Source organism: Durio zibethinus, chromosome 1 (genome assembly GCF_047325235.1).
Source record: "Durio zibethinus cultivar Kanyao isolate XHJ-2024 chromosome 1, ASM4732523v1, whole genome shotgun sequence".
Taxonomy (NCBI): Eukaryota; Viridiplantae; Streptophyta; class Magnoliopsida; order Malvales; family Malvaceae; genus Durio; species Durio zibethinus.
In genome coordinates this window covers 13,513,816-13,522,500 of record NC_143162.1, presented here as the reverse complement: position 1 = coordinate 13,522,500, position 8,685 = coordinate 13,513,816, and the positions used below count along the sequence as shown (strand labels likewise).

Here is an 8,685-nt window from a genome sequence, read left to right as displayed (position 1 = left end):
AAAGATTACCCCAGCCTGTCGGCCAAGTATATAAACTCATTGGATACATCAGTGTAGCGCGCGTGTGGCCCAAAACATCTATGGGCATCACAGACCTGCTGTTGCCTCAAACTTCCTTGGCCTAAGCAACCATAGTCCCTTTAAGAAGCTAGCCACAAAGGATCACCTCCGCATAGCTAGTTAGCAGGCTGAGGTCTCGTTTGTTAACGAAATTAACCAGACAAATTGCTCCACCAACTAAGAAAGGCCATGCACCACCACCCATAGAATTAAGAAAGAGCTCTCAGTTTATCAATCCTTACTATGTCTGGACCTGGTAAGTTTCCCCGTGTAGAGTGAAATTAAGTTGCAGGCTCCACTCCTGGTGGTGCCTTTTCGTCAATTCCTTTAAGTTTCAGCCTTGCGACCATACTCCCCTCAGAACCTAAAGACTTTGATTTCTCATAAGGTGCCGGCAGAGTCCTAAAAGTAACATCCACCTATCCCTGGTCGGCATCGTTTATGGTTAAGACTAGGATGGTATCTGATCATCTTCGAGCCCCTAACTTTACTTCTTGATTAATGAAAACATCCTTGGAAAATGCTTTCACAGTTGTTCATCTTTCATAAATCCAAGAATTTCACCTCTGACTATGAAATACGAATGCCCCCGACTATTCTAGTTAATCATTACTCCGATCTCGAAGGCCAACATAATAGGACCAAAATCCTATGACGTTATCCCATGCTAATGTATACAAGCGTAAGCCTGCTTTGAGCACTCTAATTTTTTCAAAGAACAGTGTCAAAGAAACGACTCGGGCAAATAAGTCCAGGAGTGCATCACCGGTAGTAGAGACGAATAGATCGGTACTCATCATGAGACAGACCGGATGACCCAACCCTAGTTCCAACTACGAGCTTTTTAATTGTAACAACTTAAATATACGCTATTAAAGCTGGAATTATCGTGACTACTAGCACCAGACTTGCCCTCCAATGGATCCTCATTAAGGGATTTAGATTGTACTCATTCCAATTACCAGACTCATTGAGCCCGATATTATTGTTTATTGTCACTACCTCCTCATGTCATGATTAGGTAATTTGCATGCCTATTGCCTTCCTTGGATGTGCTAGCCGTTTCTTAGGCTTCCTTTTTAGAATCGAACCCTAATTCTCCATCACCCGTCACCACCATATTAGGCCACTATCCTACCATCGAAAGTTGATAGGGCAAAAATTTGAATGATGCATCATCGGCACAAAAGGCCATGCAATTCGTCGAGTTATCATGAATCATCAGAGCAACAAGCGTAGCCCGCGTCGACCTTTTATCTAATAAATGCATCCCTTCCAGAAGTCTGGGTTTGTTGCATGTATTAGCACTAGAATTACTATGGTTATCCGAGTAGTAGATACCATCAAACAAACTATAACTGATTTAATGAGCCATTCATAGTTTCACAGTCTAAATTAGTTCATACTTACACATGCATGGCTTAATCTTTGAGACAAGCATATGACTACTGGCAGGATCAACCAAATAGCATTCTTTTGGGACGTTGGCATCGCGTGGGCCTCGATGCATATGAAATGCATAGCATCGGATGTGGAGTGCAACATAGAGCGTAAGCGTCATGCGTGTCAAGCACATTAAATGCATAGCATTGGACGAACAGGGGTCGAGAGCCCGCGTCAGCTAAACATTTCACATCTGAAAGCATGATTGAACACCGGTGCACCAATACAGCCACGGAGGATTGGGTGGTGTGCTTGGGACACCGACCACGATTGACGTCTGACCCGTAGCCCCTCAGGACACGAGACGGATGAGAGATGGTGAGACATCCAGTTTCCATTGATTCAGGTATGCAGTACAGGATCTCGATCGTACCCCAGGGGTACGATGATCATATGAGGGGAGATTGAAGAGGATAACGGGTCGACAGTTTGATGCATCGAGCACAGAGCTTGCCATCACGCACAACCATAGCACCACTCATATGCCCATTGCGTACAAGTGGCAGCATCCACGCGTGTCGGTCCATAACCCACCCGATCGATTACTCGACGAGTGAGCAGATGAAATGACGTGCAAGGCCATGCCACAACCGCTTGGCATGAGAAAAACACAAGCAAGGGCCACGAGTCTGCTCGAGCCATTCAATAGGCAACAACGGCGCGATACCAACAATGCTTGGCCTGGCCGAATTGCACGCGCGAGCTCTGCTGACACCACCCCAGAGGGACATTGCCTAATTCAAGGACTTGTTCCTAGGGTCTTGGGCAGCATCGACTGTGTGCACGATCTCATCAAGGCCAAGGTGTTTTTATGGTCAACAAGAAGGAACTGTGAGATCGTCAAATACTAAGAGACTTGGTCGAGCCAAGCCCATAATCGCAACTTCTGCTTGCACCACCCCAGGAAGCCTTTGCTCGATTCGAGGACTTGGTCTGGGGTCTAGGGCAGCATCCGTTACATGCACAGGCTCATGCTCGACTCTCTTTTTTCACATGCACATCAACTGATCGAGGCTATGGGCACCTGTCGATCCCCGGAGAAGCCAATTGTCTGACAAAATGGTCGAAAGGCACGCACGCCCTATATTTCACTCGAGGGATGTTACCCTGGGTGTACGTAATGGGAGGCCCATCACGCACACCTACGTAACTGCCTATACTAGGGGCCATCTTCTGCTGACAGTGATCGAGGCATGGCACATGCCGATGGTGATCGAGGCAAGTGCTTACACCAAGGGCCGCCTTGTGCCAATGGTGGTCTAGGTATGTGCCCGCACCAAGGCCCAACATGTGTCGATGGTGTTCAAGGTAACCACCCACATCAAAGGCCATCTTCTACCGATGATGATTGAGGCAACCGCTCGCACCAAGGCCTAACATGTGCCGATGGGGTTCGATGCAATCGCTCACACCAGGGGCCATCTTCTATCGATGGTGGTCGAGACAAGTGCCCACACCAAGGGCCAGCTTGTGCCGATAGTGCTCGAGGCAACTGCATGCACCAGGGACCATCTTCTATCGATGTTGATCGAGGCATGGCATTTGTCGATGGTGGTCCAAGCAAGTGCCCGTACCAATGGCCAGCTTGTGATGATGGTGGTCGAGACATGTGCTCGCACCAAGGCCCAACACGTGTCGATGGTGCTCGGGGCAACCGCCCGCACCAAGGGCCATCTTTTGTCGATGCTCATCGAGGCATGCATGTGTCGATGGTTGTTGAGGCAAGTGCCTATTCCAAGGGCCAGCTTATGCCGATGGCGGTCAAGGTAAGTGCCCGTACCAAAGGGCAGCCTGTGCTGATGATGGTTGATGCATGTGCCATCACCATGCGCCATCATGTGCCGTTGATGGTCGAGGTCTTGGCCGAAGTTTGATTTTGAGCCATGATGCACATGTTGGGCTCGACCATGTGCTGGTGTCACTTTTTTTTGGCCTGAGGCACCATCGCAGGAGCATTACCAAAAAACTTGATCGACGGCATTGAGGGTTCCGACGATTGGGGTTCGGAGGGGTGTGCGCACATAATGTGTGATGGGTGCTTGTACTTGTGTCACGATTCAAGACTTAAACTCTGAACTCACGTGGCTCTAGGACTCGGGCATCCACTCATTCGATATCCCGGATCAGCCTTCATGCCATAGTTCATGCCCTTGTGAGGTATTGTCCACTCTGGCCCCCCTAGCCTCACGGGTTTATCCTACAAAAGATGCCTCACAAGGCAGAGGTGGTGTGAACCCTTTTATACCCCAGTAACCCTCCTATTATGTTCGATGTGGGATTCAAGACTCTTCCTTAGGTTCATGACATTCTCCCCCACCCAACCTTGTGACGTCCTCGTCATGGAGGCTAGCCACCCTGCCTACCTCTCTCGAGGTGCTTGGCGTGGATCAAACAGTTTAAGGTTGGCTTTGATACCAACTGTCACGGGCTTTGACCTTAGACTCAGAATCTATGCGACCTTAGGCTTGGAATCTCCTTCTTTATGCCTAAGTTAGCCTAAAACACAAGCGTCCGGGCACTACAACAATAGGAAGGGCTGATTACGCAAGTTAAAGAGAAACAGGATAACAAGGTAGAATGTTGAAAATATGCTCTATATTCACTGAAACAGAAGTGTTTGATGGTGTACAAATGAGGGTGGAGCAGTCCTCTATTTATAGTTGAGGCTCTAGCTACACTTAATGACAATATCCCTAGAATAAAGGCTAAAATCAAGGGATTACAAAGATTACAATCAATCAGGATTCTAACTCCTGATTTCTAGGGTCAACCAAATATGCCAGGAGGCTCCTGCTGATCCTACAAGCTTTCAGAAGCTTCACTTGAGTATCTAGCACCTTGGGCCCCTTTGGATGTGGTGCGGGTAGCCTGCATGCCAGACCTTGGCCTTACGGGCTGGCTTGTAAGCTGGGAACACGTTCTGAACTTGTCTCATAGGCCTTGCGCACAAATACCCGCCAGTGTGCCTGGTGCGCCTGATTTGCCTGGCATGCCCTCCCAGGGCGTGACATTCTCCCCCACCTGATTGTGCAACACCCTCGTTACGTCTTCTGCATGGTACTACCTGATCTGGTCCCAAACTACCATAAGTCCTCTGCTGGTTCCTAGCTCACCTCACCATCTAAAAGTCCCTTCCAATGCACCAAGTACTCTTGTCTTGGTTGGTAGTTCTTCCATCTCACCTCCCGATCAGCTATAATGCTGTGGACCTCCTTCTCATATGAGGCCCTTATTCCCAATGGTGTACGCTTTGACTCTGCCCATCCTGGATCTCCCTTATCCTCATTGAATGACTTGAGCATGCTTACATGGAACACCGAGTGTACCTTCAGCTTGGGTGGCATATCCAGCTTGTAGGCAATCTTGCCTACCCTCTTGACTACTTGGAAAGGTCTTTCATACCTCTAGACTAGGCCTTTGTGTAGCCCCCTATGGCACACAATGGGATGCAACTTCACCAACACCAAGTCTCCAACCTGGAACTGCACATCCCGCTTATTCTGGTCTGCCCACTTCTTCAACCTCTTTACCGCCTTGTGTAGACAAACTCTAGCCAAGTCAGTTTGCTCCTGCCATGCCTTGGCAAACTTATATGTTACTGGATTCGACCTTGTATAACCTGCAACAATCAAACTGGGTGTTAGTGGTTGTTGCCCTGTCACAACCTTAAATGGGGTTTGGTTCGTTGCCTCGCTTCTTTGAAAGTTGTAAGAAAACTATGCAACATCTAGCAGCTTTGGCCAGTCCCTTTGTATGGCACTCACATAGTGCTTGAGGCAGACCTCCAATAGTTCGTTCACATGCTCAGTCTGCCCATCGGTCTACGGATGCATGCTAGTGGAAAAGTTCAAGTCTGACCCCAATAGCTTGAACAACTCTGTCTAGAACCTGCCTGTGAAATGCTCATCCCGATCACTAACAATGGTCCTCGGTACTCCCCAGTACTTAATAATGTTCTTTAGGAACAATCGAGCTGCCTGCTTGGTTGGGCACTCCTTGGTTGCTGGAATGAAGATTCCATACTTGGAAAACCTATCCACCACTACCATGATGCTTCCAAACCCCTCTGCTTTGGGTAGACTAACTATAAAGTCTAGAGAAACACTCTCCCATGATCGCTCTGGCACTGGCAATGGCTCCAAGAGACCACCTAGTTTCTTGAGCTCCACCTTGTCCTATTGGCATGCAAGATAAGTCTTCACATAGGCCTCCACATTGTCCCTCATGTGCGGCCAATAGTACCGATCCTCGATCACCACCAAGGTACTGCTCACTCCTGGGTGTCCAACACACCTTGAATCATGGCACTCTTGTAAAACTTCCTTGCGAAACTTCCCATGCTGCAGCACAAATAGTCTACTACCCATGGTGTACAACAAACCATCTTGCACCCAAAACTGCCTAGTCTTACCATGCTGGGTGTACTTCATAAGAGCCTTGGCTGTAGGATCATGCGCAAGTCCCTCCTTGATGTGCAGCACTAGTGACCCCTCTGGTTGGCTAATGGCAGTAAGCTTAGCCTTCCTGCTTAGGGTGCCTGCCACCAAGTTCACCCACCATGGCTTGTACTCTATATGGAAATCAAATTCTGTAAGATGCTTGTGCTAGAATAAAATCGGTGCACCATATAGTGCCTTCGATGACCTGATGAAGCCAACATCAACTAACTCTTTAAGCTGCTTCCTTAACTCCTCCAACTCTAGTGGAGACATTCAATAAGGGGTTCTAGCTGGTGGCTTAGCCTCGGACACCAGGTCGATCTTGTGGTCCACCTCCCTCTTAGGTGGTAGCTGGCTAGGCAACTTTGCAGGCATCACATCGCTAAAGGTCTTCAGCACCTTTAACACCTCAAAGGGTGACTTGATCTCTTTCTCCCTTGGTTCCTCATACTTCAGGGCTGCCAAGAAGGTGTCTTCTTCTTTGCTTACTACCTTGGCAAATTGGATGGCTGACACCACCCGTGACCCAACTCTAGACCCTCTCATCAATGGCACTAGGCATTGGCACCGTGCATCCAGGATGCAAATACAATTGGCAAAAGGCACAAAGAGGGTGTTAATCCGAACAAGGAAATCCAACCCAATCATAAACTCATAGTCATCAAGGGGTATTACCTCTATGGTTTCTTTGCCTTTACAGTCTCCAAGCTGCAACTCCACTCCCCGTGCTACTCTAATGGCTAGAACCTCCTTGGAGTTCACCATTTTAATGGTACCAGTCCCTTTTTGCACTTTTGGTCTGAGCTTTTGGGCACCATCACCTAAAATAAAAAGGATGTGAGGCACCTGTGTCCACCAGTGCATTCATCTTTTGACCCGCAACCATCAGATCTATAAACATCAAGCCCTTTGGCTTACGGTTCCCCTTACTCCAGATAGCATTGAGCACTAATGACCTAAGCTTTGCTGCCCCTGACTCTGGCTCCTCATTAGACTCCTTGTCTACAGCAGCTAGCTTGCCCTTTTATGGGTAATTGCGCACTATGTGGCTCCCTCCACATAGGTAGCATGCTAGTGGCTCTTGGTCTCCCTTTGCTTTCCACTTGCTTGCTGGTGGCTTCCTCTCGCCATCCTTGGTTGAACGATCTTAGTCCCCATCCTTGGACTCCCAGTCACAGTCCTTCCCTTTGGATTATTTCTTTCGGTCCCTATCATCCCTGCCCTTACCCTTGGGCTTCGAAGACTCGAACTTGTTCAGAGGCTTGAACTCTATCAAAGACTTAGCAGTAGTCATGGCTTTAGCCAAGTCATGAACTCCCCTTCGTTGTAGCTCATGCTTCACCCATGGCTTCAGCCCATCCATGAAAGCAAATAAGGCATCTTTCTCACCTAGATTTGAGATCTATAGCATCAGTTCAGAAAATTTCTAGACATACTCCCTTTGTCCCCTTGTTGGCTTAGCCTACGTAACTTTGCCCGCACCTCATCATCAGCATACTCCGGGTAAAATTATTCTCTGAACTCTTTCTGAAACTTTGCCCAGGTTCCAATTTTGGCACTCCCATGCCTAACATCATCACACCTGCACCTCCACCACAACAAGGCCACATTAGTGAGATACATAGCAGCGGTGCTTACCTTTATTGTCTCATCCTGCATGCCCATAGCCTAGAAATACTGCTCCATACCCCGTAGGTAGTTGTCTACTTCCTTGGTCACCCTAGTCCCCTTAAACTCTTTAGGCTTGGGGACATCCATCCTAGACTTGGACACTCTAGCAAACATGCCATTCCCAATGGCAGTCTTGCAAGCAACGAGCTCACTAGCAAGCTCCTCCATCCGTTGGCGTATGGCCTCCATGCCATCGCAGAAGGTCAACACTTCAGCCTCCAAGGCCTCATTCCTTTGGGTGATCATGCCCATGCCTTTATTGAGAGCAGCTTGTAGCTCACCTTGGATCTCCTCCCCCATGAAGTCTAGTGATGCAATGTGAGTCTCCACTTCCTCAAGCTTCTCCCCCATGTCGCTCATGGTCACCTCTACCTTGGCCAGCCTACCGTTCATGGTAGACTATATATCTCTTGAACTGGCTTTCCTGCCTCTTCCACACCTCTACTCCTGGGCCTTTGGTTGTTGGGTAGCAACGTTGCTTTGGGATGCCATCTGCTCAATCACAATCTAGCCTGCACAACACAAACATGTAGAATCAAACTTGCTCTGATACCAACTGTCATGGGCTCTGACCTTAGACTCAGAATCTGTGTGGCCTTAGGCTTGCAATCTCCTCTTTTATGCCTAAGTTAGCCTAAAACACAAGTGTGTAGGCACTAGAACAATGGGAAGGGCTGATTGCACAAGTTAAAGAGAAATAAGATAATAAGGTAGAATGCTGGAAATATGCTATGTATTCACTAAAACAGAAGTGTTTGATGGTGTGCAAATAAGGGTGGAGCAGCCCTCTATTTATAGTTGAGGCTCTAACTACACTTAATGGCAATATCCCTAGAATAAAGGCTAAAATCAAGGGATTACAAAGATTACAATCAATCAAGATTCTAACTCTTGATTTCTAGGGTCAACCAAATCTGCCAAGAGGCTCCTGTTGATCCTGCAAGCTTCCAGAAGTTTCACTTGCATATCTAGGACCTTAGGCCCCTCTGGATGTGGTACGAGCAGCCTACATGCCAGGCCTTGGCCTCACAGGCTGGCCTGCAAGCTGGGCAGGCATTCTGGCCTTGTCTTC

General features: G+C 48.1%; 1 pseudogene; it reads right to left on the bottom strand.

Annotated features, from left to right (window-relative positions):
• Window positions 1–1,528, bottom strand: part of LOC149520391 (18S ribosomal RNA) — a 1,808-nt pseudogene extending 280 nt beyond the window's left edge.
• Between the last annotated feature and the right edge of the window lie 7,157 nt (window positions 1,529–8,685).